We start from the raw sequence: 10841 nt of genomic DNA, 5'->3' as shown, positions 1-10841 counted from the left end.
CCCTCCTCTTTATTCTTCTGCTTGTTTGAAATATTGAACTCCTATCCATACTCAATTCAAACCAAATGCCCTATATAAAGGCAATGGAGAAGAATGCCCAAATTAATTGACCTGGGTCTGGCCAACCTCTGCTTGATGCACATTCTGAACCATTCCTGGTACAACTTAGAGCAGCTTCAGGGTTGCTCCTAATTTGTTAAATGCTTCTGAGCTGTAGCAACTCAAGATGAAAATTGCTGCACAATGGTGGTGGTCTAGTCACCACAGTCAGCCCCAGACAAGCTCATTGATTTGGGGAAGTAGGGATGGATTGCCTGATGATGGTAGAATCCCTGACTGCAGGGTTAGGGCAGCTTCAGGGCTGTTTGGTCTGCTGGCATGGTACAAAGCAGAGATATTGTCAGCCAAGATCTGGCCCATTGCTTCAAAAAGTCTTACCATCACCTGCATGGGTGTTTCTTACACTTGCTTAGTGGAGGTTCAGTGGTTGGTGTCTCACAGGCGTGGAAGGAGGGGATAATTCACACTTTTGCTATTGCAACTATTTGGTTAGACAGTTTTCAACAAGACTCAGAGCAGCAATACAGTGCTTTACATAATGAAATATATTTGTCATGTAGGTGGTTAGAAAAGATTTTTTTTTTTTTTTTTTTTTTTTAAACTGAAGCATAGATTCTCAGGAAAACAGATCTAAACAGAACAATAACAGGATCCAACCTGTCAGGGCTTAATGCTCTAGGTAGAGATGAAGAATGTTTCTGTTAGCTCAGATAACCTGGCAAGTTTCATAATGTGTGAACAATAAATCTGGAGATGTTTGGAAACAGAATTTGAAGAATAAAAGAAATATTAATTGCTAAACAGTCTGTACAAATAAACTGGGATAGGAAACAAAGTAAAAAGAAGTATTACTTGAAGGACAAAGTGTGATGGACAGAACTGAAGCCTGAGTTGATCTTGCTGACTGGAATGTTACTGAAGGGATTCAAATTGGAGGTAGACAACGGGAAGAGGGTGGATATTTCACAGATTTAGGTTATTTATAGTACTTATAAGTTGCAATAAATATTCTGGAAGTGATAAGGCAAAACAGGGTAAAAAGACCAAAAGGAACTAAAACCAAAGGGGGAGAGAGATTGCACTTACAGTAGCCCATGTTCTCAAAGGGCTTGAAGCTTGAGTAGCAAAGCCTCTTACAGATGTGCAGTAGTAGTACTCTGAATAACAAAAGCAATTAAATGCTAAAGAGATTCCTAAATTAGTGTTCAGATTATAACATGGGTGTCTGCGTAGAGAATGCAATCAGAGAAGCCTTGGATCATCTTATCAATAGACAGGAACTGATTGAAGGTATTGGAGCCATTTGGTACTAGTAACTACAAGATACTTGAATTCTGGGTAATAAATACCCAGTGCCACATAATCACATTGGGTCAGACTGCTAGTAAATCCAGATTGGTATGCTGGCTCTAATGGTGACTGGATTTGCAAGGAGGGTGAAAGAAAATTCAGGAATAGCCTTCCTGCTAGAAAACTTCCTTGTAACCATAGCGACGTAATGGCTGGCTTATGTACTGCTATCTTATTGGGGATAACTCAGAATATTATCCATGTTAATGAATGCCAACTACTTAATTTCACTGTGGTCTTTCACTTTAATTATTTCTCATGTTGCTGAGTTATATGTGTTAATTATGCATTTGTGTAAAGTAACACCTATTATAAATTTTGCATGTAAATAGTACTGGTAGTATGAGTATATTAAATTCTAGGAAGATACATTGTATGGAATTAAGAAATCTATTGAGTAAATTGAGATGGTAAGTAGCAGGCTGGAGAATCCTGAAAGATGCTATTTTACAGAAGGTAACTATACACAAGGGATAAAAGAATAAGCTATACTGCCTTAACTTCTGAACAGGTAAGCAGGGGAATAGGAACAAGTTATTGAGGGGCTTCTTCCTTTCCTTGATCAGGATCTACAAGTGTCTGCTGTGCTTTGGGCAAAACCTGCCTCAACGTGAGTGGGAACAAGGGTAGAAAGTGGCCCCTCGTCGTTGCCACAGACCACGCATCGAATTAAAATATTATCAGCTCCTTCTGCCACACAAATCAGACATGGTTTAATCACTGAAATCCACCTTAATCTTTGTCTTGATCTTAATCATTAACCCATTTTTAATTATTCCAATGAATCTGAACTCTGGTAACCATCTTAGGTAAGTGAATGTTATCTTGCTAGTGAGCTGCTAATAACCTGAACAGTATTGTGAGTGCTCAATCCACGTGAGCCAGTTAAGCAAGTGGGCAGTTACAATTGCATTTTGAAAACTGCTCTCTACTTGAATGTGTGTGTCAGCATGCACTTGTGGTGCATTGCGTTGTGTTTTCTTGCAACACATCATCTTAACATCTCCAGTATGAAGCAATCTTGCCTGTGACAGGAAATAACTACAACATTCAGGTTTGTGCTCGCTGATTTGCAGGGGGCTGGATGATTACAGAGTGTAATCTTGTACCTTTTTGATGCATTGTGCAAATGACAGGACTGTAGAGATATAAATAGTGACAATGTGTGAGGGGACCCCCTGCCTTCTAACTCAGTAGGCATGGAAATCTTGGAGAGAAAAGATAAGAAATTACAGGAACAATGGAGACTGGCCATCCTAGATCAGAACAGTTTACAAAACTTTCTATGAATGCAAGTTTGTTGTTTCTTAAAGGAACATTATAAATTTGAAAAAATATTTCCCCAACACTAGGGGCATGGGCTAGTGTAAAGGAAACAGATAACAAACATGAATCAGTTGACTGTGTTTCCAGAGATGCTGACTCTACTTGGCAGGACAGAGCCCAAAAACACATTGAAACAGGTATTTCAAAACCAGTCCCAAAATTGAGGGCTTGAAATGGAACATGTTAATTGAAAGATCTTCATTAAGTCTGTTTTGACTTCCTGCTTTTCTGCACGCCCCCAACTATTTATACTCATTTTCATCAGCTACCAATATGTCATGCACAGAGAATTCTTCATATGTTCTCTAGCATTTAAACAGTACTATGTTTATATTTATAAAGGTGGCTGAGACCAATGCAATGTTGCAATAGAAATCCTTTCATGAAGGGCCAGGCTTTGAAAACAGCTTTAAAGAAGCTGAGGACTTTGAAATATTCCTTGCCAAACAAAAGGTTAGAATTTAAAAACAGGCAAGGAAGTATCCCTCCCAGTAGGTAGGATTCAAGTGGTCTAGCACAGTGATTCTCAACCTTTGGTATCTTATGTACCACCTAATGAATGACATGGCAAAAGTGAAACCGGAAGTCCCACCATGGCACTTCTGGTTTCACCGCCGCAAGTTGAGTCCCACTTTTTCCTTGCGAACCACAGTCCGGGGCAAAGCAGCCTGCGTGGGCCCCCCCTCCCTGTCCCCTGGCACACTGACGCCAGGGAGTGAAAGCGGTGATGCGGCAGGAGGGGCGGTGGCTGGAAATTCCAGCCTGAACAGGCAAAGATGCCTCCGACCTGCCGGGCAGGGGGGCGGGCCAAACTCCAAACATAGTACCCATGTACCTCCTGCCCGTGTCTCGTGTACCATGGGTTGAGAAACACTGGTCCAGCATATCAGCTGGTATCTTGCCTTTTTTTAATCTCTGCTTTTGGGCCATTTTCTTAGTCCTCCTGTAGCTTCTCCTTGAGGGTCTTCTGCTTTCAAATCTCAGTTTAAGTCATCTATCCATTTTCTCTTCGCTTAGGAGATGGAAGGGCACTTGCTTTTCTCCATTTCTTTTTTTTCCTACGTTCAACCTGCACAAATTGATAGCATATGCAAGATGATACACTTATTTACACTATCCTTGAGATAAAAATACTAATTTGCAGTAAATGTCACTTAAAATGTTTAGCAGGTAGAAAGACTGGATCCTTGACTGCTGGGATATCCTCAACTCTTTTCCAGGTTTGATGACTACATGTTCACTGGTTAGTAGGTGTTCTGTTTATCAATAGTTGCTTCCAGTAAGCAGGTAATCTAAGTTCAGCTCCTTATGCATGCATATAATGTGCACAATAATTATAATTAGAAGGTACCTCTCAAGAAGTACTGAAGCAGCAGGTGGTTTTGGGTTCTGAACTTTACGTTCAAAACTCCTATATGTTGTTGAAACAGGCTCAGCCCTTCTCATTTTCAAGGAACTGCACTGAATTCCATATAGTTAACACTTTGAGTATTTTTCAGGTGATGTTCTGTGATAAAGATGCCATTGCTCTTTTAATAAGCTAAAATGTGCCTTGTATAGCTTGCTATTTCAGCTCAACTGCTCTCTACATGCCATATTGTCTGTGGTATGTTGGCGGTTGTCCTTATGCTCTGATGTAGCTTCCTGATTCAGTGATGTCTAGAGTTATAGTTAGAAAGCTTGTTTGAAACAACTGGGGAAGAAAAGGTTTAAAGAAATCTACAACAGTAATCATAATCATATTTGTTATTATATTATGCTGCTATGACTTGTTTTAACAGCCTTGTCAATGCTCAAGTTGGGAGCCAGGCAATCGCTAATCAGTCAGGTTTTTTAGATGAGTCAAATTTTGTGTAAATGTGTGAAAATCAGAAAAAAATGTGCTTTGAGACATGGAAGGAAAGCAGTTTGCTGCTATGTATTGACCAGCTCATCTCCTGGTTAATATTCTTGATGGAGATTGGATGGCTGGCTTTGAAAAGCTGTTTGTAGCTGATATTCTAAACTTCCTGTAAGACATTTTAAACCAAAGATGGTGAATCTGTGGTTTTCAAGTTCTGATCTCTCTCTGTGTTCTCACTGCTCATTATCACTTGGGGTTATTTTCTGCTCTTTGAAGATGGGATCAGATGTAACATTTTTGTTTAAATATTCACATAAATAATTTCTTATGAAACCAATATCTTATCAGTGAGAAGCAGTTTTTCATTTCTTTAATTGGACTGAATTACACTTCCTCAGTAGTTGCACCAAGTCAGTGAGATTAAACAATACTGAATAGCATATGTATTACATGTACAACTCGGGCACCAAGAAGGCTATTCAAAGTAAATAAGAGTATCCAAGCCTGATCATACACGTAACAAAGGTAAAAATGTGTCTAGGACTGGGTTTAGCAAAAAATTGGTCATGGGAAAGGTAGTTTTATCATCTCAGGGCTGGAGCCATGAATACTGATAAATTTGCAGTCCACAAGCAAAAGGGGCTGTTTGAGCAGTGGGAGAGATGTGGGGGGGAAATGGTCTTGGAATCTAATTCAGGTGCACCCAGTCTACATGCAGAGGAACTCAGTGAATGCAGGCGATTGTAAATTACCCATGTTGTAGAATCCAGTAAAGATTCCACCACCTTGACTGTAGCCTCCCAGGGAATGGCTGTGAAGCTGTGTGCGTTTCTTTGGGATTCTCCTGTTTCCCTCCAGATTGTGTAATCTTCACTTCGATATATCTTTGTCTTTCCTTTTTACTGCAGGAATTACAAGTCTGCCTGTTGGTCTTGCAGCAATACAATAACTTAATAAACCATTTTCCTGCCTACTTCCTCTCTTAGGCCTTGGTGGTGTAAATAGTGTAAATTCATCCATTTTGACAGCAATATTCTTCAAAGGAATTTGATCTTGATGTACCTTGTAAAAGCATATGCCTTTACAAATTGATTCACAAGACTGCACTAGCAGGGCTAAGGTGGAGAATGTTTGGATTTAGCATTAAAACGCAAAAGATCTCTCTCTTTCTAAACTGTTGACAGTCTGGGAAGTAATAATCCTACTGATGAGCCCATTTTAAACAATATCATAAATGTTAGTGCTGAGTGGATGTGGACTGAGATATCCAAGAAAGACGCCTGTTGCATATTTCCACAGCCAAGTCCATCTAAATTTGGATTTTTCTAGTGACTCTATTAAACTATTGCTGGACCCCTTGTTCCCAAGAAAATGTTCTGTTAATTGTACTGCTTTTCAAAGGGCAGTGTAAGGCTTCTGGGAGAGATTATCAATACCAGACCTTTTGTCCCACCCCAATGTAATTGATAATTTTATGTAAATAGGAATCTGTCCTTGAGTCACCATTAGCATGTTCCTGAGCAGAAATGGACTGTAGCTGTTCACGCATGTTTTGTACATGTCTGGTAGCGTCAATTTAAAAAAAAAAAAAATCTTCCAGGTCAGAAAGATCCTAGGAGCTATGATGCTTCTGCCAGCCAGAGGATTTTACCTGCATTCAGGTGAAATTTAAATAGTTTTTCTCTCTTCCCTCCATGTATGTGTCTATGAATGAAATGTAGAGTGGCTCAAAATACTAGCAGAAGATAATTGCTTGGAACAGTTCACCAACCCCTAAACAGAGAGATGTAAAACTTGTGCCAACAAATCACAGTAATCTACTGGAACATCAACACATTTAAGTATCTGAAATAATACTTTATCCTTTCTTCACCCTTTCTCTTCATGTTTAGATTTCCTTTTCCTCTCTTGTCATGTTCACACAGTCTGTATACTTTCAGGGAGTAACTTTATCTTTACTTATCTCTCTCTTTCTCTCATTTTTTTGCTACTTCATTTTTTCTCTGTACCTTTTAATAGCAGCAGCAAGATTCTTTACTTTCATTCTCCAGTAGTTCAAGCTCAATCTTCCTTGACCATTCTATAATGTCTCCTCCCCCTTGCTCACAGTTACCATCACTCTCTCTTGCCTCCATCTTTATTCCAGTTGCCCTCCTTTATGAAGTATAGCATTCACTTTATGTAGTGTTTTTATAACTATAAAAACTTCAGAAAAATGCCCGGGGTAAATAAGAAGCATCTTCCCAGGTGTGTAGGGGGAAGCAAAAGGAGAGAATTTGGGTGACTAGAACAAGGCCATAGAGCAGATGTCAGAAATGGGTAAAGTTACCATTCAGTCCAGTTGAATCTACTAGTCCACTCTGCTATTCAGCTAGAAATTAGTTTTGGTATGACAGCTGAGATTAGCCTCACGGTTTATGGAGTCCCAGTAAGATGTTGAGAATAGCTGCAACTACATTTTTTGAAAATGGCTGACAAATGCTTTTGAATTTACAGTTACATATTGAAGCCATGTGTATACTGCAGACTTACCATGCCTGAAAACAGCATCTTCTTGGGAAATGTGCACTCCAACTATGGGTCTACCTGACCCTCATGTTGTCTGTTCCTTTGACCTTCAAATGTACTTGTTTTCTTGATCATGTAGAGCTGTCCATCCTTCTTCCATCTCATTATTCCAGGCTCTCAGATTCTTTAAACTGGAAACCATATTACTGAAATACTGAAGTACATTGTTGCAATGACAGATGGCTGGCTGGGCTGGTGCTTTTACTACCTGATGAATGGGGGTTTTGAAAGACTTGCCCTTCAACCACATAGTGTCACTTGTTTTTTTTTGCAAGCACTGAATTGATGGAAATATTTTTGTTTCAATGGCTCCTCCATCCTACAGTGATAGATGCAATTAAAATACATACATTACATAGACATTTCTATTCTTTCTTCAGTGAGGAAGTAAGGAGGCTTTCATAATAATGTTAGTCTTGAAACTATTGACTCAGGAGAAGCTAATTTGGCTGGCTACTTTTGCCAGCAGTACACCAATGTATTTTTGGAGATGTAGAGACTTACAATAATGTGCAGGAAGACTGTAAACTTGTTAGGGCAGAAGTCATCTTTTTATGCTTGTACATTACCCATCTGTAGTTGCTACTAGTAATACATAAGCAAACCCTGCATTCGTATTTTCAGATATATTTGTTTCAACAATTATTGTTGTTTACAATTCAGAGCATTAGCTCTGAGCAACTCAACAGCACTAATGATTATATCAAAAATATTTTTGCAGCAGGAAATGTATGTAGGCTGTTATTTAAAAAATGTAAATTATGCAGGATTTCAGCGAAGCATGTTTTTAGAAAATGGATTGAGCAGAAATCTGGCACAAGCAATACATAATTATTTCAAGACATAGTATTATAAACCTGTGATATCAGCAGTTTTCTGTTCCAGTGTTTTAATATGTTTTTATGCAGGTGCATAAATACTGACAGATGATTCTTTGATCTTGGAAATCTGGAAGCTAATTAAATCTCTGTTACAAGGTGAGCCTGAATGCTGTTTTAGGTCACCAGTATTCACCCCAACAAAGATAATATCAGACTGAATAAGTAAAAACATAAGTTAAATAGCCACTCTTAACATTCTTGTCATTCTGAAGCCTAAGCTCTAAGTGTTAATTCAGCTTTACTTTTTGAAACTGTAAACAACACGTGACATAATGAGAAGCTACAAGAACTTTTAACTTCAAGTTTGATGTGTACATACAAGGTTGTTTTTATTATAGATCTGTGTAACATCTGGGAACTGTTTTCCATTCTTCACTGCACAAAAAAGGGAATGCAAGTCGAGGAGAAAAATCTTAAGCTTGTAATTACTACCAATGAAGCTAGCAGCAGCACTTACATTAATAATAGCTACTTTAAGTATGTGTGCACGCGCTCTCTCGCTCTCTCTTTCTCTCCCATCTTCCAACAAGCTGTTGGTAAGAAATGTTAGCTGGCTGAAAGCAACATTTTAGAGTGAATGCAATAGGCAGGCAAGTACAAATCAGGTCACTGAATACAACTGAAAATGCCAACTTGTGTCAATTCATGAAGGGGGAATGCTGATATCTTATAACAGATCTGTACTGAACTAATAAGAGTTAATATTTATCTTATTTTAACCACTACTAGTAAAAAGATGGTGTGATAAATTTGTAGAACTCCTGGGTGTGTTGATAAAGAACACTTTCTCTGTAATTCTTGATAAGGTAAACTTACTAGCTTTGCTAAATGTCATGCCTCCAGTATAACAAACTCCCTTATTAGCTGCAGTTCCTCTTCCCAATCATTGAAGCCAGGTGTTACAATAGCTATCAATTATCCTTTGTCTTTGCTTTGGTACCAAACCATCATGGGGATGGTAGGCAAGTAGCATCCACAGTAGCAGCTGCTGCTAATAGGGGAGTGAAGGTAGCAAGGAGGATGGTGGAGGCTGACCCACTGACCTAATAATTTGTAGATATTTATTGTCTCCCCTGGAGCTAAGTCCCAAAGGTGTAGTCATTTGAGGCCTGTGTGCACATTTGCAAGAGTATTTTTGGCTGTTTGTGTGTTTAGCTTGGTAGGGGTAAAAGAGAAAAGCGGGAATAAAAGGATAATTTATCACGTGTGCTGAAAGGGAAACAAACATTTAATAAGCAGACAACTTCATAAGAGTCTGGCGTTGGTGCGATCACTCATATGTACAGAATGTTTTCAGAAACAACTGTATTTACTTGAATCCAATATGAGGGCTTCTTCCCCATTTTACATGGTGGGGGGAAGCCCCTTGTCTTGGATTCAAGTATGAGGTGGGGGTGGGGGGCGGGGGCAGGCAGTTGCCATGGTTCTGGCTCTGGACCCAGTCTCAGTCCTGGGTCAAAGCCAGAGCTGCTGCTGCTGCCTGGCACCTCTCTCCCTACCCACGTAGCCTTGGGGCCCTCACCTGCCTGCTGTCTCTTCCTCATTTCCCCCTACCCCACCCCACAACTTCTCCCCCCCTACCTTCCCCCTCTCCCTTTACCCTTGCTCTGGCAGGCTCTAGCCCTACTCCAGCGTGGACATGAAGCATGTGCTTGCTCTGACTCCATCCCTGCCCTATAGGAGCAGCAGGGAAGATGGGGAATGGGGACCTAAGGCTAGGTGGAGGGGGCAAGTGGTGAGGAGAAACAGGTGGCAGGGAGCAAGGTGCATGGATAAAGCTGCTGGACTCCCTACCTCATGCCACCCTACTGCCTCCCAACCACCTGTGGTCTACTGCCTGCTCCCCTGAACTGCTTTCCTTGCCACGGTGGTGGTGGTGAATTTAAGATGACCCTGCAATAATTAGATTCTATACATGGAAAATTGTAACAAATTTGTACAATTTTCCATTTATAGAATCTAATTATTGCAGGGCTGTCTTGGATTTGGGTAAATACCGTATTTTTGGAAGCATTTAAATTGCTGTCTCAAACAGTGGAAGAAGTACAATGTCATTCTAGTTAAAAAATATCATTACTATGTGATGCCTTAATTTAAATATTGAAAACACAGAATGATTACAGTCTTAAAAGGTAAACATACTGTTACTTAGGCCAAAAAGTATTGCAGTCTATTTTACAGGTGCTGATCTAACACTGACAGCAACCTGCCATTTAGTGTGTACAGGGGCGGATCCAGGATTTGGCAAAGCCGGGTGCAGGAACAGCTGCCCACACTGTGGTAGCCTCTGGGGACTTTTTAAAACCCCAAAACATACAAGAATCTCACCTTTTATTCCACAAGGCAGGTCTCCTTCCTGCCACTTACTCCCTACCTGCCACTATTGCTTTCCAAGCTTCCAAGTTACTCCTGTCTGCTTCCCCCAGCTGTATGGGGGCTGGGTTCAGCTGAGAACAGTCTCAGAACCATCTCAGAGGCAGCAGCAGTGAAGGGCAGGCAGGGTGGTTCCTACTCTCTGCACCTGCTGCCATAAGTAGCAAGGGGGGGGCAGGGAACCCAGCCCATTGCTGCTGCCACTGTCCCAGCTGAGCCCAACCCCCATGCAAGCTGGTAGAGGCAGCTTTAAAACTTTCCCTGCTCCTGGGACAGCAGGGGAAGCAGCAGTGGCAGGTGCAGGAGGGTTGGGGAATAGGGTTGGAAGGAGACATGCCTTTTGAGCACAGTGGGGAAGAGGGGATTCTTATGTGCTTTGGGGGTTTTAAAAAATCCCCAGAGGCTCCCACACCACATTTCAGTCCAAAATGGGGAGTACA

This window comes from Alligator sinensis, unplaced genomic scaffold (assembly GCF_000455745.1).
Source record: "Alligator sinensis unplaced genomic scaffold, ASM45574v1 scaffold546_1, whole genome shotgun sequence".
In the NCBI taxonomy this organism is placed as follows: Eukaryota; Metazoa; Chordata; order Crocodylia; family Alligatoridae; genus Alligator; species Alligator sinensis.
This window is presented reverse-complemented; position numbering follows the sequence as displayed.